The sequence below is a fragment of the Polistes fuscatus genome, unplaced genomic scaffold (genome assembly GCF_010416935.1).
Source record: "Polistes fuscatus isolate 324 unplaced genomic scaffold, CU_Pfus_HIC Scaffold14, whole genome shotgun sequence".
NCBI classification, from domain to species: domain Eukaryota; kingdom Metazoa; phylum Arthropoda; class Insecta; order Hymenoptera; family Vespidae; genus Polistes; species Polistes fuscatus.
Genome location: NW_025113042.1, coordinates 637,513 through 663,831, shown reverse-complemented (window position 1 = coordinate 663,831; position 26,319 = coordinate 637,513). Strand labels below are relative to the sequence as shown.

Below are 26,319 nucleotides of genomic sequence, written 5' to 3'. Positions count from 1 at the left end.
TCGCTAGAAAACGATCGAACTCGAACGAGATATGTGAAATACAAACTTTGCTGTCTTTATATGATACCAAATAAATAAACAAAAAGAAAGAATAAAAATCGATATAACATGGAGAGACCTAGCTCGAAATAAAGAAGTAAAGAAATAAAGAAAGAAAGAAAGAAAGAAATAAAGAAATAAACCAAAAAGTAGAAACTAACAATAACAGTAAACAATAGAAATTTCATAGAGAGAATAAATTTATAGTCCTGAGATCGTGAAATACGAAAAGAACAAAGTTCTATCTACAAAAGAGAATAAAAAGTAACACCGAATTCGATTTATTTATCCACTTCGAAAGCAATTTCAAATCTTTCACATAAGTTTTTTCTAGTCGAAAATCGACAAGTGCCATTTTAAAGAGCACACTTCCCAAATGATTCTAAGTGCACAATACTGTTCTTTACTTTCTTTCCATTCTTCTTTTTTTTTATTTGTTTTTACGTTTTCCTTTTAATGGGAAGCTTTGAAGCTGCAACGGTTTGAAAATGCTAGGGGAATCTAGTGAAAAATTTTTCGGTTTCGTATAAAGAACGGAAACGTTAGAAAGTCAAGATAAAACAAAGTTGCAAATTTGTTCAAATTGTTCTATTATTAAAAGACATTCAAACTAATTGAATTTAAATCGATAATATTACAAGAGATTATTATTACCCTAGTTATACTATAATATACGTGTTATACGTATCACGCATTGTGTTTATTATTATATCAACTTTTTTTTCAGCTCATTAATTTTTTCCATTAAATAATTATTCCCCCCCATTAGATAAATTATTATCCATCGTAATCATAAATCGCGTAACTTATAAGTATATGAATTATGTAAATGAAAGTTGCGGAAGCGTAACGTATACTTATTCCTTAGTTGAATAACAAAGTGAACCATCATTAATGGCGAAGTATGAAACTAGATCTATCAAGAAAACTTATCCTATTTTCGTACATTTTTTTAATAATAATTTTCTTTTTATTTTCTTCTTTTTTCTCTTCTTCTTCCTTTTTCGACGTTTTATTATTTCTTTTTACGAGTTCGTAACACGCTACACACGGACAAACTCGACAACTCTTCTGAAATAACTTAACGCTGAAGGATTTAACTTTGACTTTCCTATCCTCATTCTATTTCTCCCATTTTAAGCTATGCGATTAGCTGCTAGATAAAACATCCTGATAAATGAACGTCACGTCGTTTCGCTTTCTTTCTGCATTTATTACTTTTCTGGCGACAACCTAAGAAACATCACAAAGAAAACGGGTACGTACCATTGTAACGCTTCTGCTATTAAAGTCTCGCTGAAACTCGATGATAAAGGAAATTCATGCGAATGACCTGTATTTTACCTTTTAAACGTTTCACTATTATTTTTATTATACATCGAACGACTGTTGTAAAACGAACACTTTGCTGAAACATAATCTACGATCGTAAATGTGTGTGCGTATGTGTGTGCGTGAACATATTTTTCTATTTTAAACAAAATACTCTGTAAGCCTCGACAATCGATCGTTCTTTATTCTCATTATTATAAAAAATTACAGGACAGTATGCATTATGGTGTTTGTACGAGTATGTATATTGTATGATGTATATCATATGTATGAATATGTATTGACGTGAAATACAGAATCCTAGCATTGGTCAGAAATATGCGTGTGTCTGTGTAGATAGTTCTAGTATTAGTCAGTTGTGTATGTAAGTGTGCGTTTGATATCGAGCAATCAACAGCTAAGAAACGTATGGAAGATTTCAAAGTTTGCTAGGTATGTATATATGTGTGTGTGTGTGTGAAATACGTGATCGATACTAATGGTAATGTGCATTTTTTTAAAGAAGAATGTATACGTTAAGAATAGTTGAGTTCATTGTGAAAAAATAAAATCGTATTTTAAACCATCCTTAAGTTTTCAGTTTAAAATTTTATACAATATCATATTACAAGTTCGATGATAATAATTAGTTGGACTATTCTTAAAACAAAAGAAACAGATAGAAATAATATTTATAAAAATGAATTGGAATAATTTCGAGAAAGTACATAAATTTGAATTCATGGAAAATGTTCAAAGCCAATAAAGGGACTCGACGTCTCTTTCGATCAACCCGTTTAAACAACGAGGGTATTTTCAAGAAACTAAAGGACTAGGCGACAGTTCAATATCGTACTTTCCCATTGGGAATGAGCCTCGACTAACACCCACTATTCTTATCCCTCTTTATTTTAGATAAATCTTTACAAAGTTAATTGGAAAAAAAAAAGGTCATTCCTTCTATTCCGTTAATTGGATTATCTTGCTATTGATTTCACTTACAATTAGTTTTCGAAACTTTTAATATTCAAGAGGGGTTGGTCGATGAGCCGTTTCTTTTACTCTTTTTTTCTTTTTTTTCACAAAATCGTTAGTATTTTATATTTAAATAAACAACACTATATATTCAAATTTTCGATTAAAAATTCTAACATTATTTGAATTAATATTATATACCGTACTATATATTATTTGAATTTTTAATATAAAATATACTAAATGTCATCGTTTAAGATATAAAATATTGATGAAATGAACGAGTAAAATAATAAATAAAACAAAAAATATCTGAATATAGATATTATCTTTTGATCAAAAGCTTAATCTATATGATACTTAAATTTGACGTCAAAGGAATAAAAGACAGAGAAAGAGAGAATGAGAGTGAAAGAGAGAGAGAGATATATTGCAAAGTTCGCTTTAAAGGCTCAGGTGGGTCTAAGAAATTCACAAGGATGTGACACTATTTAGACGTCCTGCCACAGCGGTTGTCATGCAATTCCGTTGTGGTAGATGGTGATAGCAAATGCTGACGCGGAAGTGACGAGGAGATTAAAGCGGTCGAGCGAGAGTATCGTCCATGAAAGCGGACGAGAATGTATGGGTAAAAAGATATCGAGCAATATTATAGAAGGTCTTCTTCTTCTTCTTCTTCTTCCTCTTCCTCTTCTTCTTTTTCTTTTCTTTCATCTTCCTATTCTTCTTATTCTCTCGAGATAAACTTTCTTCATGGTGGTTTGCTTTAATAAAATTGCTCGTTTTAATACCCTCGTTATTGTTGGAGTATAAGAACAAGATAAATAAAAAAGAAGAGAACAGAAGAGGAAGATAAAACTTGTCTCCTAATACGATTTATTTATTTAAAAAATATAAAGTAAGTGTAACACTTTAAACAAACTATTTATGTTTGTTCAGATAAATTGTTCATATTGATGTTTAGTATTATCAATACACGAGTTAATATCTATATAATGCTATCTTCATTTCATGAAATTATGCATTAAATATCTATCGCAGATATTGTATGTCAATTAACTGTAATGATTATTTAACAATTAAATAATTTAATCGAAAATAGAATTATCCAATGGAAATTATCGAACAAAGAAAATGTACGTCAGTATAACGAGTTACTAATTATTTTGTTGGTAATTAAATGAATTTAGTTTTGTCTACTTGAGTCTAACCTAATTTCGTAATAAAGTTTTCGCTCGATATTTAACACGGACCTTTTAAAGTGAAAATATCGGTGACAAGGGCCACTCATAGGACCAGCGGAACTTATTCGAGAAAGTTCCACCACGTTGGAAACTTTGCGAATGAATCGATCTACGAACACATCTCAGTAGCTCGATTATTAATTGTAAGTCGTATCATCTCTTTGACCTTCGAGGATCTTACGGTAGATCATGGTTGTCAATGTAAAGACATTATTTTAAGGATATAAATGAGATACGCAATATATGTAGAATACTAAGAATTTAACAATGTTGAAAAAACAAGTCGTATATCAGTTAATCAAACCTAATTGCATATCGTAAATCAATTTTTCTACCAATTTCAATATCATCATTCTATTGTATTAATATATTAATATAATATAATAAAAAATAAATATTAAATTAATATATATAAAATGTGATCATACAAAATTTTCTATTTGTCATATAAGATTTATTATTTCAGCATTAGAAATGCAGAATATAAACGAGAGTCAGATAATTTGACATTAGTTAAATTAAAATACAATAAAGTATAAATTAACTGGCGACTTTTCTATTTAGAATAAGAATCTTCTCTTCCTTTTTCCGACACTTAAAAAATCTATTGTTCTTTTCCCTTTTAACTTTCTCTTCGTCGTACTTTAAGAAGTATACTCGAAGAAACTGGAAGCAATGCTTTGTAGGAATGGTTCGTGACTCTCTTTTTGTCATATGAAAAATTCTCGTCGTTTATCAGAAGCGGCACAGGACTGTTGAGAAAATTTCGTGTATTGTGTGGGACGAGAGTTGTGATGAATTACTTTGGGCATATGAATGTGAGATAAAGGGAAAAGAAAGAAGAATATAAAGTAATATATAGAAAAGGAAGGAAAAATATAAAGAAAAGGAAAAATATGAAAGAAAATAGAAAAAAAATATCAAAAGAGAAAGAAAAACTTTGAAAAGTTTAGTCTAGGTATCGAAACGAAGATCTTACCTTGAGTTACACTCGATGACGTTTCTTCATTTTCCTCTTCCAGCCCACGAGGGTGATAAAAGAAAAAGTGAGAGAGAAAGATAAAATTATTTCTAAGTATTACAAGAAAGTAGTAGAGAAAGAGAGATATTGCCTTTTCTCGTAAGATAACTCCAAAGTTCAAAGTGTCTGACCGATAAAGAACGAGCATAAGAACTGGTGGAATGTTTGAACGTAACTAAACGATCTCGGTAAGGTGTCGGGACAAGTTCAGCAACTTTCGCGTTACTTTATTGTTGTTGATGCTCTTTTAAAAGGGACCACGAAGTTTTGACATTCGCTATTATTTATTTATCATCTTTTCTACTTTTCTTTGATACTCTTTCGCGTGACATTGCTAGTCAAAAGATTTTTTTTACAAAATTTTATTTAAATGGTCATAGTTACTTGTTCCCCCGGAGTTAGAATTTCGTATAGATGTTAATTTATATTTGTGGAAATGATTCGCTTACGATGCATTACAATTCGATGACGATGTTATAACGTAGTTTGCTAATCCTGTGATTATCATTTGCCATAATACCGGATACCTACTCTAACTTATATATGTACAAGTTCTGAGTTTGTATGCATATTAGTTCATAGTATATATTTGTAGTGTATGCAATGTGTACGTTGGCTCATGACTGCCGCTTCAATCGATATTGTAATGTCAAGCACCCATCAATCAAGCTAATCGGTCTGATTTGCATCAGGATATCACATATATAACCAATATCGATGCTATTCCTGTATAAGATAATTTCTTTTAGATTGGATCCATTCGCTTTCTATCGTATTACTTTATCCTGTGCTTCGGTTTTGAATATTTATCCAATATTATTGCTTGCTTTCCCGAAAATTAACGTAACGATGAAATAATTAATATTGCTGTTTAAAATATACAACTTTTATAAATGACCATGGCCAACATGAAAAAATCATTTTTTACGTGATCACTCGAGCTATTTAATTGCGAAGACAACACGTGTTTTTCTCCCCCTACTTTTGAAAAACGATGTTTCTTTTATAAAGAAAAAAAGAAAACTTTGCTTTTTAAATAACAATACGCATTAGTTGCCATTAGACGGAGTTTCTGAGTTTTTTAATCAAACGAACGCGTCTGTTTCCCGTCATTTTTCGCAAAGAAAAGAAGAGAATGAAATTTTTGTTTATTTCATTTTAGATTCGACTAATATTTATGCTTGTGGCTAAACTCGGAAACCAAGCTCGGAGATAAATCTACATCATGGAGCTTAATTGGTCGACGCATGACAGATCGGAAACTGAAAATAACGGAGAAAGCATAGCGAGCAAGTATGATGAATTCACGGAATACAAATATAAAGAGATATTGCGAGAATTTGTTTTTTTGTTCCATGTAATATAATTCAAATGATAGGAATTGAAAAAATAATTCTTCAAGATACTCGACAGAATGATAAAAGGAATAAATTTTGTTTCGCTTTTATTTTTTCTTTTACAGATGTAAACATAAAATTAAAATACCCCATATATATTAATATATTATTAGTAAAATATTATATTTATTTTTAAGGATTCTCTGGAGAATGCTAGTAACTCTCTATGCATAACGTGGTAAACTTCAACTCTAACGCATTGCATTTCATTTATAATTTATGTTTGTTACCTTGTGTCCTAGTATAAGGTGCAACAACGGTGACTACGTTTACCCATCACATTTTTTCATATTTACTAGAAACAATTTTTTTCTATTTTCCTTTAGCCATACCATTAACGATATTAACAAAAGGAAATAGAATAAGTAAAAGCAACGAATATGTAATAATAACGAAAACATATTATTTAATTTATAAAGGAAATGTCTATTTAACGAAACGAAACATAAATTGAAAAGACCGGCTGCCACGTTAGCGTTGAAAATGACCTAAAATGTGACACTATCGGAAAATTAATTTTATTACGGAGAAATAATATTTTTGCAATAAAATGAAAGATTTATAAATAAAAAAAAAACCGTTGACGAGCAGCTAATCGATATCTAATTAACATTTTATTATTACGTATCACATCATTATTATTATTATTATAAGTTCAATCTATTATAGATGAAAAATAAAGTTCAATAAACATGAATATTTGAATTCATTCATTTTCAATAAAACGCTCGAGATTTTCCTGGAAAGATTATTTATAATGCATATATTAAAAGCTTGACTCGCATTAGAGATCCTTCTTCCGGTTGCGGCCACATTTTAAAAGAACTACAACGAAGTATCCGAGCGTTAAAGTTTCAACTTGGAGCTTTACAATTTTGCGCGTAATTAAGTTTTCACGTCTTTTACCGCTCATTCTCTTGTTGACGGGAGTTTAAAGCGACCGCATATTGCACGACGTGACATATTTTTCAAAGAAACGAAATGCTTGTTCTCATTATTACATTTCTTTTTTTTTTTTTTTTTTCTTTTTTCCATTTTTTTTTTGTTTTTACTACAGAATGGGGGAAAATGATTCTTTTCTCATTTTCTTTCTTCTTTTCTTAAGTTAAAGTACGTTCGTTGATTACCAAGGAGGCTGAATTTCACGTTCGAGTTGTAAAGTCAGATGAAAAATCTTTTAATCAGCTGCGTTCGGCAAATTATTTTCTAACACGATTGACCCGTTTTTTTACGAGTCTACGTTTTTTTCTTTTTTTTTTCAATACTTTTATTCGTTAGTTAGTTCGTTCGTTCGATCAAATTTGTCGTCTCGTTATATTTCACCGTCTTAAGTTGTTACTTTATAAAATAGAGGAAGTTACGTCATTTGGTAATTAAATAAGAATAATTTTACGTTAGACTTTGACTACGTCTCGAAGTATTTTCCGTTGTCTCCTCCTCGGTGCAATTTAAACAACTTTTCTTTGTAAAACGAAAATTCTTAACGAGGTTGAGTTGTTGCAACGGATAATATGAAAACGATAAGTTGCTAAGAATTTATAAGATTAATTATGCGAGCCGTGTTCTCTTTGTTGATACGTAAACATGTTTATTACGTAAGAGGGTGATCGATCTCGTTTAATTGAATTTTAAAGTTTCACGTATTTCTCCTTTGATAATTTATTATTTTGAAATATATATGTCTTTTCTGTCCTATCGCAATAATATAATAATAATAATAATATTAATAATAATTGAATACATATTCATACCGGGTATACATAAATGATTCGTAAAAAACAATTAAGTTTATTTTTATCATGCGCGAGTAATAAATAAAATGTAAACCTGTATGGAAACAAAAGATTAAAATAATCTGAAAATGTTTGGATTATATCTTGTATATTGTTATGTACTTTCTCGTTGCATTTTACGAGCTGCACGTGTATATATATTGTGCGAGCATTGTTTACTCGATAATATGTAAAGTTTAATGTTTAAAGATTTTATAGTCAATCGTACGAATAACGAGAATATTTACTGTAATAATATTCAATATTATTTTTGCGTGTTTCTTTTATAGTATTAATAAAACAACGTTAATTATTATCTTACGAGATTATCAATGAAATAGGATAAGCTATTTTATAATTATTATTATTATTATCTTTTGAATCTTACGTTATTATAAATGCTCGTGAATTTTGATTACGTAAAATTAGATGACTTTTTTTCAATCGTTTCGAAATTTAATAAGCTAATCCTTTCGAATAAAGGTCTCATGGAAAATACGATTAAACAAATGAAATTTTAAAAGTGATTTAACGAAGTATGCATTTAAATTTGTTAATACATACAGGATAAAGAGTTAACATTTATTGTAATAAGTGTACAAGATAAATGTGTATGTTTGATATTCCATTTGTAAAATCAAAACCAACGAATAATTATCATACTCAGGATTCAAAAAAAAAAAAGATACGTTCGTTAGATATTTATTAGAAAGTAATTAATGATACGCGTTGTAGAACGCTACAATAATTGAATCTAGAGATGCGAATGTTTAATTTTCGTAAATGTATACATACACAAATAAAAGAAAACGCGTACCTTTTTATGGGTATATGGTATTCATTAAAAATACAAAAAATAAAGAAAACGTTTCGCCATGCATTCGATTAATTTTGTTAATCAAATTTTGTAAAATATTCGTGCTCTAGCGTTTTCCTATTTTATCTTTTATTTTTTTATTTTTATTTTACAATTAGTCTGGCAGCTCATTAATTTCAGATAGGAAAAAATTCTCCTCGAAACAGAAAATTCTATTGTTAGGTTTTGACGCATTGATTACTTTGTCGTATATGAAAGCGGTAGCAAAATTATTAAGCGTGAACTAACCTTCGATACGTTTCCTCAATAATTACATTTCTAATTATGAATGTATGCTTTCGAAACTAATTTCTACCCGCGTGGATTCTTCCTTTGTCGCGAAACGAGTCGAACGTCCTAGTTACCGCGTAATTAATTGAAAATCCCTGTGATTTTTCTATTTAAATAATTATTCAAGTTATTCTTTTTTAAATTTCCTAACATTTCCAAACGAAAACGTTGATAGTAAAATTCAATCCGATCAATTATCTTTTTACTTCGGATAAATGAAAAGAGAAAAACAAGAACTACGATAAATTTTATCAACTTCTTTACTTTTTCTATAGAAGAAAGATTTCCAAAAAAAAAAAAAAAAATACTAATACCGCAACTATTGTTTTACATAATAATATCAAATAGATACCGTTAGGTTTATATTGCATTTGACAATTGATAAAACGAGTATGTAGTAATGGCAAAAAAGCATCCTGCCAGCGAGATTACGATATCTAGTTCGAAAGAGAAAAATTGAAAGAGAAAGAAAGGAAAAGAGAATAGTCAAATCTAAACGATCAGCAGTAAAGCTAGTATCATCTGACTGTGACGAATCGCATCCGTAACGAATTCATTATTGTTATTTTACAACGATGTTTAATAATAATAATAATAAAAAAAAAACAAGAAAAAAGAGAGGAAAGACACAAAGACAAAAATAAAAAGTAAAAGAGAGAGAGAGAGAGAGAGAGAGTGAAGAAAGCAGGACGGGGGTAAGGGGGGTTGAGTAGAAGGGAAAGAGAGACAAGGAAATAAAGGCAAGTAGAACGCGAATGAATGCGATAGAGGAAGAGAGAAAACGCGCGTGGCACTCTGGATGCTGGAACGAAAGAGGGGTTGAAATGGTTGAAGCCGGCGCCCTCGCTCCCACGAGTACCTTCAGTATACGCGCGTATCTACATTCGGTTGGACCTTAGCTCTAGTCCCATTTTTCCTCAGAGATCGAATCGCTATTTTCACCTTTTTAACAATCGATCTTTATGGAAGCTTACGCGCAACGAACAAAATAAGTAAATTGAAAATAGAAAAAAATATATAAACTTAGCCGAATTTTTCTACATTTTTCTACATTTTTCTTTCCGTTTTTTCTTTCTTACTTGTCATTGTATTCCTTTTTCGATTCTATTTTTATTTTTATTTTTAATCGTACAAAGTTGAGATAGAACGACGATTAATAAGTGTTTCATGCAATTTTATAGAAATAAGTAGGATAACCACGTTTTCGTGTGATTTCTTAAACGGTTATTTATCATTTATACGATTTGAATATTTTAATAATATTTTACGATCTAGTCACATTTTTCTTCTGAGATCGAATCGCTATTTTAAACTCTTTTTTTCTTTGCGATGTAACAATCGATTTTTTAGAAGCTTACGCGCGCGTAACGGGGGAAATAAGTTAATAAAATAGAAAGAAAAATATCAACTAGCCGAAATTGTCTACTATTTTTATTTTGTAGTTTTGTTTGCACTCCTTTTCGTTCTATTTTTATTTTTAACCGTAAAACGTTAAGATAGAACGACGATTAACGAGTGCTTTTTGCAATTTTATAGAAACAGGCAGGATTACATTTTCGTGTGATTTTTAAACGATTACTTATCATCGATATGATTTTAATTTTTTAATAACATTTTACGTTTTTCGATAAGATTTTGTTATTATATTCGATTCGTGATTATCATAAGTATTCGTATATTTAGGTTCGATTTTACATTTTTTTTCTAAGCAATGTTTATCAATAGAAATGGAATTTCTCTCGATCCTATCGTCGAAGAATGTCTAACGTGGAACCATATGATTTGAGTTTCTGTGGATGCAGCAGATGCGATCAAGGACCGGATATGAGAGTAGAGATGCATTTACATGTAAATTTTCTCGTAAATGGACACCGAGATACCAGCGGTCGGTCATTTAATTAAAGGTAAGAATTTTTCCACATTTCAACGTATGATATTGTATACATTATGTTATTGTTAAGGTGTATAATTCAGTTAATTCATGAAATAACTAAATAATATACGAAAAACTAAACGTTTCAGAAAAAAAAACAAACATATAAAAATAATTTTATTCTACATTACATTTTAAAACTAGTTGCGTTACATAATATAAATAGGTGAAATATGAATTCACGATAAATGAGTCATTAAAGTATGAGATTGAAATTGGATCTATCCTTAAAGTTTGTTTTTCTTTCCACAATAATGCTCTTAGTAATCTGTTCTAATCTCTTCCTGTACTTTGCAAACAAATGTTCTGTTAATCATGATGTTTTATCGTATCCAATCTCTCAAAAACGGATCTATTTTTAATAATATACTTTAAATTCTATTCGTGTTTAGGGAATTCTTACATTACTTGGTTTAAATATGCAATCATGCCTTATTTCATATTTCAATAGGTCAATATGATTGTTCTGTAAGTTAGACGATTATTTTATAAATTAACTGATTTCATGCTTTAACGGTAATATACACATATGTATTATTTTGTTTTTTTTTTTTATAAAAAGGAAACTCTATCTGCGAGAAAGTTTCGTCTTGCTTCAAATTCAGAGAAACTTTAATTAAATTATTTCAGATGAACAATTTGAGTGAACTTGTTGACGTGACCGCAATAAAGAGAAAGAGAAAGAGAAAGAGAGAGACAGAGACAGAGACAATCTCAACCCTAACGAGATTTGCCTAACAATAAGATCTAATTCTAATTAAATGCCAAGCTGCTATTTAACCGAGAAGAGAAATTACGAATTAGAACAGATCCTTCGCAAAATTCATCGAGGCTTTTAAAACATTTGAATCATTTTTCCTGTGTGTATGTCATAAATAAAATTTATATTACATATATCTTTATTATTGTTTACTTGTATATTATACCGAAGCTTAAATCTTCTCTCTCTCTCTCTCTCTCTCTCTCTCTTTCTCTCATTATTCTTTTTGTTTTTTTTCTTGTTTTTCAATAAATTACACACCGTTCGAGAAATCGATGTAAAATTCATTATTTCAAATGAATCGCCTAATGCAACAATAAATTTTCCCTCGTTCGAAATTTAAGTCCTTCGGGAGAGAAAAGCTCAGGATAAATTAGTCGAATTTATATTAAGTAAATTTAATACGTCCGATGACATCGTGAAAATATATACGATTGTACGTATATCCTTTGTTTGTAATTACAAATTGAGAATATAAATAATTGCTATTACAGTTTTCCAATAAAAATTCATCGAAGATCGATATACGAACTTATTCGTGTGAAAATCAGATAAAACATACGAGGAGGAGATAGTAAAGATAACGCGTCTCATTCTATTCGAACTACTTACTTCACTCAATAGGCTTGTTTTACAATTAGATTACTTTACTCTCGTGAAGATCGTTCCTCACGATCCATAAGATTAACAAACTTTTATGGATAGAATCCAAGTTTCACACGGGTTTGTGCAAGAAAATGAACTTTACGCGAGTAAAACGGAAGGAAAAGGAAACAGAAAAAAAAAGAAATATACAGAAAAATATAGAGAAAGAAAAAGGAAAATAATAATGAAGGAAGGAAGGAAGGAAGGAAGGAAGGAAGGAAAGAGTTGAGTACTTAAATCTTAAGTTTTTTTGCTACACTTTAAAAACGCTAACCTTCAACGAATGATATAACTTTAAAGTTAAAACTTAAGTAACTTTATAAAATACCAAACTGAAACTTTTCTATCTATTTCTCTCTCTCTCTCTCTCTTTTTCTTTTTCTCTCTTTCTCTCGTATATACGTACATACATATACATATTTCGTTTATTCAAACATTTACGGGGATAACTCATTGTTGCATAAAGAAAAAAAAAATAAAAAATATCGAAAGATAAAGATAAAATAAAGATGGTATAAATATAATACTGATAGTAAAATAAAATAAATATAAATAAAGAAAAATAATGAAATTATAAAAAAAATGAAAAATGGAGTTAAGCCACTTTCAAAATAAACGGCTCAAAAATATACATAGAAATTAAGAAGACATTAAAGAAGACATATAGAAATTTCACAAACCTTTCTGGACTTGCATGTTATCCGAAATACTATGAGTTTCTCTACTATTATCCCATTAATTTTCATAAATAAGTGAGTAAGGAGGGGGTGGTGGTTGAAAATCGTTTAAAATAGATACGATACATGCGTGACCAAAATGTTCCTATTTTGGTTCTGTTTCTCTCTCACTCTCTTTTTTCCCCGATTCATGTTCCTATAATTCAAACTACTCAAACCCGACCGGATATTAGATTCCAACATCGTAAAGCGAAAGAATATTCATTTCCCGTAATACTTGCTTCTACTATTCCATTGAAACTAACGTTAAGAGGATTAAAAGTTGTTTCTCGTTTTTCGTTCGAACTCAAACACCGTCATTCACTTTGTTTCGGAACTTACCGAACGGATATTAAATTTCAATTGAATTGTCTGATTAGAGTTTCTTCGTTATTTCCATTTATAACACGTATGTATCGTATATTAATCATTTAGAATATAATTGATACAATATACAATTTTTATTTGATATTGTTAAACATTTTTATACGACAGATTTGAAAGATTTATTTTAAATGGAGAACATTTCGATCGATTAACGCGAGAACGTAGGAAATTCATTTAAAATCCATGTATTATATTACACGCGAAAAGGGAATTTTCGATAAATTAATTTATCGTAAAAGGAACAATCGACACACACACACTTATAACATGCTTTTATTAAAATGGGACAAAATGATAAATTATTAATATACTTGATTCATTAACGATTCCCAATTATAATTTCTAATGACAAGTAGAACAAAGGAAAATCATTAGTGACATTGAGAGACGAGCAAATAGGATTCATATAACATTGACGAATCTGTAGAACTAAACGTATTGGATCTATCGCGAACATTGTGATCATGCTCTCGATTGTCAGCTGGATACGTTATATGAATCGTCAGAGAGGTGTTAGGTACGCGTTGAAGAGGCAAAACTATTCATCACTGTCTGAAACAAGAACACGGCTCACCTAAAATGGAATCAAAGACTACCTACTAAATCATTCTAATTCCTCTGCGAAATGTTACATTTTTTCTTTTCCGAAATAATATCCCTCTGATCATTTATTCGTAAATCATGTTTTTTCCATTCCCATTCGCTATTTCGATCTACCACGCAGTATAATAAATATTTGCCATTTTTATTTGATAAAATTAATCATACCTTTGTTTCATTTGATTAATCATTGTAAATAACATCGTATTTTTCAGCTTTTTTCTTATCACTTTATTCTTTTGTTCTTTTCTTTTTTTTTTTAATTCTCTAATTACTTCTTCTAATGTATTATAAGAAGTATTTGTGAAAAGAACAAACGACTATCGCTAAGTATCCTCGAGTGTTTTTCTCACTTTAAGGTAAGTTTTAAAGTGCTTAAGAAGCATCCCTATAAGTTACACAACTAGTCAATTTCTTTCGAAGATCTTGATACTATCCTCTATAGATCGTAAATCCATTAATTCCATGGCAACGCGATGTTCTCATGCTTAAACGTTTAATTGTATAAAATAAAATAAAATAAAAATAAAAATATGAAATATATTTCGTTTAAACGTAACACGAAAACCATGGAGAAATTATTAACGACGGTTTCGTTCGCTCGTTATTTTGTTTCATATATCCATCTTTGAGAAACGTGTTCACGTTTTAAAGAGAAGTGTGAGATATTTGATTAACGTATACGAATTTCCATTTTCACTCTTACTTATCTACGAAACTATCCTTTAATGTCGACTATGCTGTCGTATTTTGTTAGATTTCTAGCTAACGAAAGCGCATCCTAGTGTTCATTTGGAACACAATATTCATAAAACGTGTTATCCTGGCTGACTTAGAAATTAGTCATTTCGTTGAACATTTTGAGCATAACGAATTCGCACTATTACTCTCGACAATTGAAAATTATATTCCGACCGAGTAAATACTTCACTCGTTTCACAATGATATGTGTCAATGATTATTATCCTGCAAATATTTATTTCAATTTTCAAATATTCTTCTAATATATTATATTAGAATATTAATATTATATATAATAATATAAATTATATTATTTAGATATATCTAAAATATTAATTTAGATATATCTAAATAATAAAAATTAAATTTTAGATTAATAAATTAATCTAAATCTATATTATATTATATTTTTATATTATTATTTAGATATATCTAATTTAGATATATCTAAATTAATATTTTAGATATATCTAAATAATAAAAAAGAGAAAATGAATGTGCATCTCGTGGCCCCTCCACGAGTGATAAAAGTGAAATTCGTATTATCACGTGGAAAATAATTAATTGATTCACACAAATACAGTGACTGTTCTTTGACGTTTACTAAATTTTTACTTAATAACTAGTGATGTAATGTGCCTAAGATGAAGAAAATTTAGAAATAAATGCATTAGTATACCTTAATTATATACATAATGAGTTTCAATTGAAAGTTTTATTTAAAACAAGTAAATTAAACAAATACGAAAATAATGTACAGGAAACGGCCGTACTTAAAAATCGTACATGTTGGTATAAAAAGGAGAATATACAGTTTTTGGATGTCTAACAATTGGTTGTTTATCTTTTGTTTTTATTATTATTTAATCAGTTAGTCGCCAGGTAACTTATATTTCAGTGACAAGCATGCCTTCCATGGGGGTCCCATCGCCCAGACATGGATGACATTTTTCTTCGAGTTTAATAGGATTTTTAACTGTAATCTTGAAAGGAATTTAATGGAGTATATATGCACTGTGAAATATAAATATAAAATACACAAAATAAAAATATCGTGATAGGAAAATTCAGGAGTGAACAGGAAGCAATGTTTCTTGTCTCATTTGTACAAAAGAAACTTAAAACGTAGATAACAGAATACGATTACTATTAAAAGTGTGCATATAGATATTTCTAGAATAACATTTTGTTATTTTTTTATTAATAGTGAGATATATAATTAATTGTCAACGAGAATTATAAATAATTTTTGTTGACGTGATAAATTGACATAAGTTGTAAGTTCGAAGAATGTTACGACGTCTAGAATAACGAAAGAAGATTTTCTTAAAAGTAAAGCTACGGGAAATGTTGTCCTTTCTTTTGTCGTATTGTGATAAAATGAGTATGGGGCATGAAAGAGTGTGTATGTGTGTATGCGTACGTGCGTGCGTTCGTGCTTATGGCGTACGTGACTGAAAACAGAACTATCATAGGATCAATTGTTATCCACGATGGGGGAAGTGAGGATTACAAAGAAAGGGAAGGTTCAGGAGAAAGATGCCGAAAAAAGTCGTCTAGGTGATAGACGATAGACGATAGAAGGGAATGACGTACCTACATATGTGTGTGTGTGTGTGTGTGTGTGTATTTATATATATTGTATATATCTATATAATATGTAGAATAATAAAAAATACATTTGTTTAAAAATGACATATTTATTAGTATACTTAAAATATTGAATAATTTCAATTTGATATTTTATTAGATGAAAATTTTTAATTCAAATTCATCACTAGTTAGGAACGTTAAAACAAATGTATTTTAGTTTAAATAATCCGAAATATTAATAAAGTACATTAAAGTATGTGATATACCTTAAATGATTGTTAATTATCGAAGGAAACGTGTATTGTTGTTTAAAAACACGGAGTATATGTTCGGAGCACCGTCCTCCTCGAAATTCACCTTCAGACTGGCACGTTGTTCTCTATGAAAGTACTTTTATTAAATATTGTTTATATTACTTTCCGAACGTTGCGCATGTGCATAACAGGAATAATCTATCTAATAAATAGAATTTAAGATAATAACGTTCTGATTTTAGCATTTGTTTTCATTTTTATGTAATTATTTCAACAAAGGTATATGTTTGTTTTAATGTTCCTGCGCAGTGATGACTCAATGGATAAAAATTACGTCTAATAAAATATCAAATAGAAATTATTTAATATTCAAAGAATGTTAATAGATATGTAAATACTTATAAAATGTGTATACTTTTAAACAATCATAAATATTAATAGAATACATCAGAGTGTTAAATATACTTTAAATGATTCATAATTAATCTAAAGAAATGTATATTTTAGTTTAAAAACATGGAATATAAGTTTGACGTACCTTCCTCTTCGGAATCCATCTTTACACTGGCTTGTTATGCTTTATGAAAGTTCTTTTATTGAATGTTGTTTATATGACTTTTCTAAGGCTGTATACGTACAACGTGAATAATATTCCAAATAAATAGAATTTATTTTTCTAAAAGTCATATGCATAAAAATCAATCAATAAAAACATTTCAACTGACTTTTACTGCCAATTAAAGCCAATTTAACCTAATTTCCATGTTTTTAAACTACAATATACATTTTCTTCGATTAATTAACAAGCATTTAAAGTATATCGAATACTCTCTAGGTAAATTCAAATCCTTACTCATTCTTCCATAAAAAAAATACTTCTCGTAAGAATTATCGATCGAGGTATCTCATACATACACACACCACTACTAACTCAGTACCATCGAGTAATCTCGTTCAACTGTCAATCGACAATTGATTTTATTTCACTCTTTCTCTTCTTACTTCTATATTCCCTTTCCTTTCATGTCGTTTCATCAAATTTTATGATTACCGTCGTCTAAGAAGTTTCATTTCGAGAAACGAATAAAATGTTCATAAATGCATGCATCTATGAGATTCGATTAATCGTGCTACTAATTGCTTGGAGATAATAAATCAAATAAGTGTACCGTATGACAATGGATTGAAACGGAACAATGAGAGTATTTTACCATTTGTAATTAATGAAACGTGCATTTGCGACGAAATCGTATATAAAAATAGAACGAGATAAACCACGAAGAAATCAAGAACACAAAAACACACTCGTTTCAAACTAAAACATTCATGTGTTTGATCTATTTAAATGTTTCTCGAAGTACTAATTGCATCGGCAGAAATTACCTGAAATCTCAACTCTGTCATCAGCGATTTTCTTGCTATCTCTTATTCAAGAAAATTCGTTTCTACTTATCATAATTAGAAATCTTTTAGTTGGGTAAGGAATTTTACCAATTTACATAAATGAGAAGGAATTAGAAATCTAAAGTAAATGCAAGAGAGGAGAGAAGAGAGAGAGAAAAGAGGCTTAAAGTAAGATGCTGCCATTAAAATTTTTGTATTTATATGTGTACGTGCATGTACATGGAAAACTTGTGTAACTTCTGAACATGTACCTAAATATTTGACTGTATAGAAAACTTATTGCATAGAGCTGATGGATTTAAATATAAATCATAAATAATTCCATACACTTAACGAAAATTATACCCTACAACCATAAATCTTTACGAGAAGAATTGGAGATTATTTCTTCTAGTAATTTACGATACATTCATCAAATTCTTGATTAGTTTATATTATAGTTACCTAACCATAAGGTTATATTATCGAAACTTTCACGATACCACTAACTAACTATTTCGTAATTAGTGAGAATAATTTATAGTGTTAGTAACCAAGGTGTATTTTGCTTCTTGTACTAAGAATCAATATTCTAATCTCTAGAGAATTCTCCTAAACATGGGCTCCTTCTTCGTAGAAAGTCCGTTCCTGGTTGGTAAAGACTCATATCACGTCTCTTGCCATCTGCAAATAAATAGAAAATTATTTACAGGTGTTGCACGTGAAATATTGAATATACGTGTTATGAGATGTCACGCGAGTTGGAAATATTTTTCACAACGACGTATCTCCCGCGGGGAAATGTTAACAAATTAAAAATATGCATTACGCTTTGTTTTTTCGTATAATAATCAAAAATAATAATCAAATGATGTCAAGAATGATTTGAAAAAAAAGAAAAAAAGAAAATGTACAAATTAAAAATACAATAAAAATAGAACGAGAATGATCCTTCTAGAAATACAATGTATTCTCATTGGACAAAAAACTCTTTCACGAGATTCCAGTAAAAAGTCAAGGTATAACGAGCACCTTAAGGGTTTCCAAGGTTTCTTGTCAACTTGTAAATATCTTAGCACGTGAGCGTTCAATCTTCGTACTACACAAAACTCAAGACTTATAATTAGCCCTTCTTATGAGCGTCTTATCTCCTATCCTTCTTGTTTCTATACGACAGCTCGTTCATCTAGACGACAAAACATTTTCAGTGTAATCAAAGAAACGTGGAATGTAACATAGACGGTTTGTAGTTTTTATCATAGCAAACGTCGACGAGATTCTCTTCAAACAACATCATCGTGTCAGAGTATTAAAACTGTAACGATATTTATTGTAAGTTAACAACGTTTCTCGTGGAAAAAATTTTCTAAAATACAACAGTTTACTTTTAATCTTTCAATTGTATCATATATACGTTTCTTTTCTATATTTTTTTGTTTGTTTTTACAAATATAAACGAAATGTATTTAAAATAAAAATATATATATATATATATTCGAAACGTTAGAATTTTACTCGATAAAAATATAAAAAATAATTTATAAATAAAAGTCTGATAAAATTATTCTACACTATACGTTTTTAATTCTTATTGAATAATTTTTGTTTTTAAATCTCCGACATATTTTCAATTAACACGAAAAACACGAAGTAAGAGAATTAGGAAAAAATAACTTGACTGGGTGTGTGTGTGTGTGTGTTTCGTTAATAATTATCGAATTTATACGCGTAGGAAGAAAAATGCATGTTGACGAACGTATGAGATCGTAATTGATTGCTGACGTTAAAGGGATAGTTTTCTCTACGGTGCTAATTAGCGGAAGGGAAATATCAGAAATGAAAACCATTAAACCAGACCTAGGAAACTAGATGTATCAATCTCTTCATTCGGTACCTACTTTCTTTGATATTTCTTTGTAATTCCTATTTCCTCTTTCTTCTCCTCTTTCTCCCCCTCCTCTTATGCAGACAATTTACCAAAGAATTCGATAGGAAAAAGAAAACAACTTCCAAGATTTCTGATATAGAATAAATATGATAATAATAATAAAAATGTATATAGAAAAATAGAAAATAAACATTTTTTAAATTGAATTATTCAAATGTTCGAGATAAGGCTTAAAATAAAAGGAAAATAGTTGTCAATCAAAATTTTACTATTACAAATTCGCGAAAGGAAAAATAAAAATGTACTATTTTGAATATACTCTGAATACAACGTGTTATTTTAAAATTATCATGAGCTTATCCGAAATACCTATAAGCATGACTTTATAATTAATTGTTATTTTTAGAAAAATAAAAAATGAGTATTTTATACGAATAAATATACTTAGCATAATACATATAAATGTATATCTATATACATACGTTTGTTCATACCAAATACAATACATTATGATCTCGATAGAGGACAAAAAAAATCGATTTACATACGAACTACGTATATTTTCCTACAATTTTATGAAAGTATAAAATAAAAGAATCATTTGAAAGGTTCGTTGAACGAATACTATACGTTTCACATGTATAATATTTTCTTTGAAATATCTAGCAGGAGATAAGAATAATAAAAAAGTAACACAACAATATAGAAAAACAAATAAATTGATTGCAAATATTTTCCAAGCTACTATATTATACATATGTATTATATTCTATAAGTTTCGTACGTGTGTGTGTATGTGTGTGTGTGTTTGAGTATGTATGTATAAGCTATTCAATACCTTTATCAAATTTTTTGTTTTTCTTCCATACTTTACATTCGAATAAAAATTGTTTTTAATAAGTATAAAAAATGAAAGAACGAAAAAAAAGCAATGAACCACAGCTCTTGCAAATTTATCGGACAATAGATACACGGTCATATACATTTTTATTTCTAGTAGATACGATAATATTGATTTGGAAACGTAGTCGTAGTTAGAGAGAAGAAAGAAAGAGAAAACGAACAAAAAGAACCAAGAAAATCTCTATTATTATCGAATAGTAACAACATCATTTTGTTTTTTCAATCGCTTTACTTTATATATAAATGTAGATTTACGTGATTGAATTTAAAACAAAATTTTGTTCTCATCTTTTTTTTGTCTTATTTCTCGTTTAAATAATATAAAAATATTCTGTCTTCGCGTTTCAAATATAATATAAGCATGATTCGTTCTCGGTTTTCTTTTAAATATCTCTTTTTAAATCGTGTTAGTACTCGGTGAATTTTCAGAGGATCTCTCCAGCAAAGTGCATACTCGATAACGAAAATGGATGGTTATCTCAAAGAGAGCGAGAGAAATAAAGAAGAAAGGGAGAGAGAGACAGAGAGAAAGAGAGAGAGAGAGAGAGAGACAGGAATCTTTTCCTATTCCCTGTGATTAATGATTCGAAATTACGTTTTGACATACATACGTTTCGTATTCGATGCCAACCCTAAGATACGAATAAAGATCGTTGTATATGGAGATAAATTTCTATTAAGGTTTAAACTGTTATTGTTTTAACTTATACATATACATTTGAAATATTTAATACATCAAATTATAAATACACAATATAAATAAACTATCTTTTTCAACTTAAAATATTACCAGCAAAATATTATAATAAACGTTCATACGTTGTATAAATTAACCTAAATAATATATAATAATGATAATAATAATAACAATAATAATAATAATATGAGATAGTAGAGATAGTATAAATATTAATAAACTTTTCTTCCGAATTTTCCAAATTGTCGATAAAATTTGAAATGAGGAATTTTGATGATTTCGGATTGAAATACTACAACTGTAAACATTAAGTCAAATAAAAATCGCGTAAAAGTTCATACGTTTAATATCTATCTCCGTATGAAAATAAATCGGTATTTTCGATAATTATAGATCATGATTTAAATTATCTTGATTATGAGAATTGTATTATATATTACGATCAATTTGAATAAGCTGGGCATTATGATACATCATGAAATCGATTTGGACTAAGGTCAAATACGTTTTTCTCAAGATTATGATGTAACTAATTTATCATTTCTATACTGCAATGGAAATTCTGCAGTTCAGAAATTATGCATTAGATCGTTGAAATCAAATTTGCTATAAGTAGCATTGAAATTATTGATAACTTGTTTATGAATGACAAATTTACTTGACGATGGAATTTTCTGAAATCGATACTGGTTTAATAATTTGTTTATCCCTAGTAAATGGATGTAAAAACAAATAATAAAATAAAATTAAATAATAAAAGTCTCGTTTAAATATTTTTTTAAATATGATTACCCTGTACACTTATTTATGTAGTTGAGTTAAAGAAGTCATGTTTTTTTACCAATTAGTATACTTTATCTGGTCTAGAATATTTTTGCTACGCTAAAAGTAAGCATTATTTCATTTATGCTATGTATACAGATAATTATGGTAATTATATAAATGAAATCTATGTTTCTGACATCTAGAAATAGTGCAATATTTGATAAGAAGAATTTATGAATTTTTTACTTACAGTTGAGTACTGGGTAATCATATTTAAAAAATTATGGTGTTCTCGTATATCAAAGCGAGTTACTGTATGTACGAATATTTACGAGAAACTTGTATAATCATAAAATAGAAAATTAGTTAAATGAAAAATAAAAAGCCATAAAATGTACGTACCATTTAATAGAAGATTCAAAACTAAACTGAGAATGAATGAAACTAAACATAGTCGTGTCTTTTGCATTTCATCTATTTCAAGGTAATCAAAGAGTGACGACGACGATGAGGGAATTCAAAACAAACGGGGGGAAAAAAAATAAATTAAACGATATGAAGCATTGAGAGCTCGCAAAGAAACATAAAATTCATGACGAATGCTTTTCTTCTGTATCATTTTTTTCTTTTTATAATACAAGGACACGAACGTTGTTTACATATACGTATATCGATTTACTATCGATGATTTCATCGATTCATACCAACGTTATATTCACGGAAGATAAATTTTGATATCAGCGGAAAATTCAAATCAACTTGAAAAGACCGTCGAGTGAAAGGATATAATTTATCGTTAAATAATTATAATAAGTGTATCTATATATATATACGTAATATGAATGCAGTTATACATACGTGTGAATAAAACCAATAATTAGAATACTGATAATGTGACTAAGAAGAAAAAGAAAACTATTAATTATGAATAACGGTAGTTGATAAAATAGAATGCGAGAGTAATAAAAAAAAAAAAAAAAAAATTACTGCACAGCTGTTATAAAAATTTATTTGATTATTCCAATATTATAGATACAATTGCAATAGTATATATTAATGAGATTCTAACTATCTAAAGATAAAGATCATCGATCAATGAAAGGAACGACGAATGATATATGTGTATTCATTTCTATCGATCCTTGTCACTTTTATTTCAAATCAGTCATTTTACTATGGAATCCGAAATTACAATAACAAAAAAAAGAATGAAAAAAAAAAAAGAAAAATAAAGAAAAAAACAAATAACTGACCCTTGCCAGCAATAAATGTACAAATCTCCTTTCACGTTTCGTGTCGTCCATATTCATGAGCGAATTTATGAGCTAAATATTTTTCAACTTGAAAGCTTGAAATGTACAATCTCTCTCTCTCTCTCTTTCTCTCTTTCTCTCTTTCTCTTTCCCTGTCCTTCCGTATACACTTTACTTCTCTGCTATACTCACTGTGAAACAAGATATGTTTGCCTATCGGGAAATCGTAACGGGTTAGAATTTTGATCGATTCGGGTGTAACGTCGGGTCACATGCATCGGTGGTTGGTTTTCGATCAAGATTGCATCGAAACATTTTAATGGGAATACGATTATTACAGATTTCGGTCACCTACGACTGATGATAAATAAGTTTGTTTAAAATTGATCAATCGTAGGGAAATGTGTTTGTTGGTTACTAAACACGTTCGCGTTAGTAGACTGAATTCAGTCGTGTACGATGCAAACATTGGGATGATAAACTCAAAAGAAAGAAATAAAAGAAAAAAAGAGAGAGAAAGACAAAGAATAAAAAGAACGGAAATAGTAAAAGCACAAAAATTCGAATAATAAAAAGAACGTACATGATCCATTCATCATCCAACGCAATTCTAGACACTGATATGAAATAGCATGAAGTTCGTTCTATTTAAAGTTACATTTTTTATTACTTTTTAAAAGAATGACTAGATAAAAATGACAGGAATTGTTTGATAACGCACGTGTGTCACGTGCAAAGTTCGACAACTATGTCTACTTTCAAAATTTCTACACGTATATACATGTATATTATTATTATTATTATTCAATTTTATTTCGTTGAATCGATTACAGAGTAGCAAAGACAAAGAATGATGGACGAAAAATGTAAAATCCATGAGACACGCACTATCAAATATTAATACAAACAATTAAACATTGAAAGCTACCCTTCAAACTTTTTCTTTTGTCTCGATACATTTTATTATATCTTTCGACTTTTTAGTTTTCTCAATTTCCGATATCTTTTCTCTCTTTATACAAAGGTAGAGAAAACAAATATTAACGAAAAAGTTATTTTTTTTATTGTTGCGTGTATACGCGCGCTACTAATTAAGAGAGACAAACAAAAACCAAAAAGAAAAATTCATATGTCAGGTGTATGCAATTAGTAGAAAATATATTGTCAGAGCATATAATCGTTTCTCGACAAATATAAACCATCTCATTATTATACATTTATTGTGGTCGACATTACGACGTATCAGAACACACACATATGTATATATATGTATGAATGATAACTGTTGTTCGAGATTACTCTATTCGTGTTAATTACCGCTCCTTCTGACTCATACATTATGAATAAGTATAATGCGTAACATTTCACATGTTATATCCTCACACTTTGTATGTATAATTTAAAATCTATATAAAAAAGTATAACAAATTGATATATTTATAAATACGTGTATAATATACAATATATACAATTATTTATTCCCTCGTAGAAATATCTGTTAGGTTTTAAGAAAATATCGATTATTTTTTTTTATCTCAATGCTATTCAAATCAATTCTCTAGTGGGGGGGAGGAGGAGAGGGGGAAATACGCGCAGTTTATAAAAAAGTTCTTACGTGTTTTCCTTTCATACCTATATTTGCTTTTGTTTTTTTGTTAAATATTTTATCCTTTAATCTCAATCGCACGTAAAAAAGAAAAGAAGCATAAGTCAAACACTAATTTGATGGAGGAAAAAATGAAACAAGAAATAAAAAAAAAAATAAAAACAAGATATCCACTCTCCTCCCAGTCTGAACTAAAATAGTTTTCCAACTAAATTGCAATAACTTTAATCGAAGAAGTTTCAACGTATCCTGATCGACTTTGATCGATAACTACTTCCATATAATGACCAACTCCAACCTATTTCAAGCTTGATACTCGCTAGGATTAATTTCCTACGTTGCTATAATAGAAATCTTTATTAGATTTGATTCTGCTCTTTGTCGATCTTTATAGTTACTTCGTTAAATTCTAACTTCTTGTTTTATATATACTGGAAAAAATTTATTAATTAAAAAACTTCCTTGTGAAACGTAAACCGCATAAAAAGATATATATATATATAATAAACGAAGAATGTAGTTGTCAAAAGAAAAAGAAATGTTATCGAAATGTTTGTAACTACTTGTAAAAAAATGTGTGTAAAAACGATTTTAACTGTAGGATGCCTGAAAGAAGTTGTTTTACTTACAATTAACCGAAAAAAAAAAACTGTGTGAATATTTAAAAGGTGGAAATATTAATTAAATTTTTCTGCTAAAGATATTTCAAATGAATGTTGAATGAAGTTTGAAGTACATTCACACACACACGCGTATTTTGATTTAATTCGAACAGATTTTTTCGCACAGTTTTTCGAACGTGAACTTTCTTTTTAACGAAATTACTGCATACATGTGTATATATATTTATTAACTTTTGGAGAATAATAAATGCTATGAAAAGAAAAAAGAAAAAACAACTTGAAAATCATAACTTACGATATAAAAAGAATGAGTTGTAATTACTAGATAATAAAATGAAATAAAATGAAGGAAAATAAAATTCTACTTCATAATTACGTAGAGAACTTTTCGTATATCCTACGTTATGGTTCTTTATATAGCCCCTAAGATGAGAATCTTAATTGGAACGTTAACAAGTAGATAGGTATAATAATCGTGGTACTAAAATTTGATTAAATATTAAATGAGTCGATTAATATTTCTATTATATTTTATTTATAACATTTATATTATAATACGTATTCGGCACCGTATGTATTTATCTACATTTTATTTTTTTTAAATACGTATAATAATTTATTAATTGCGCTTACGCTCTTGTAAACAAAATATCTCATTTTCCATTG

At 28.9% G+C, this 26,319-nt stretch overlaps 1 protein-coding gene across 1 annotated transcript in view; it reads left to right on the top strand.

The window, feature by feature from the left end:
* The first annotated feature begins 9,776 nt into the window (after window positions 1-9,776).
* LOC122514281 (metabotropic glutamate receptor 2-like) overlaps window positions 9,777-26,319 on the top strand; it is a 163,734-nt gene continuing 147,191 nt past the window's right edge. The window contains 2 exon segments of the mRNA XM_043631009.1: window positions 9,777-9,898; window positions 10,632-10,810. The gene's annotated coding sequence lies outside the window, so the exon portion shown is untranslated.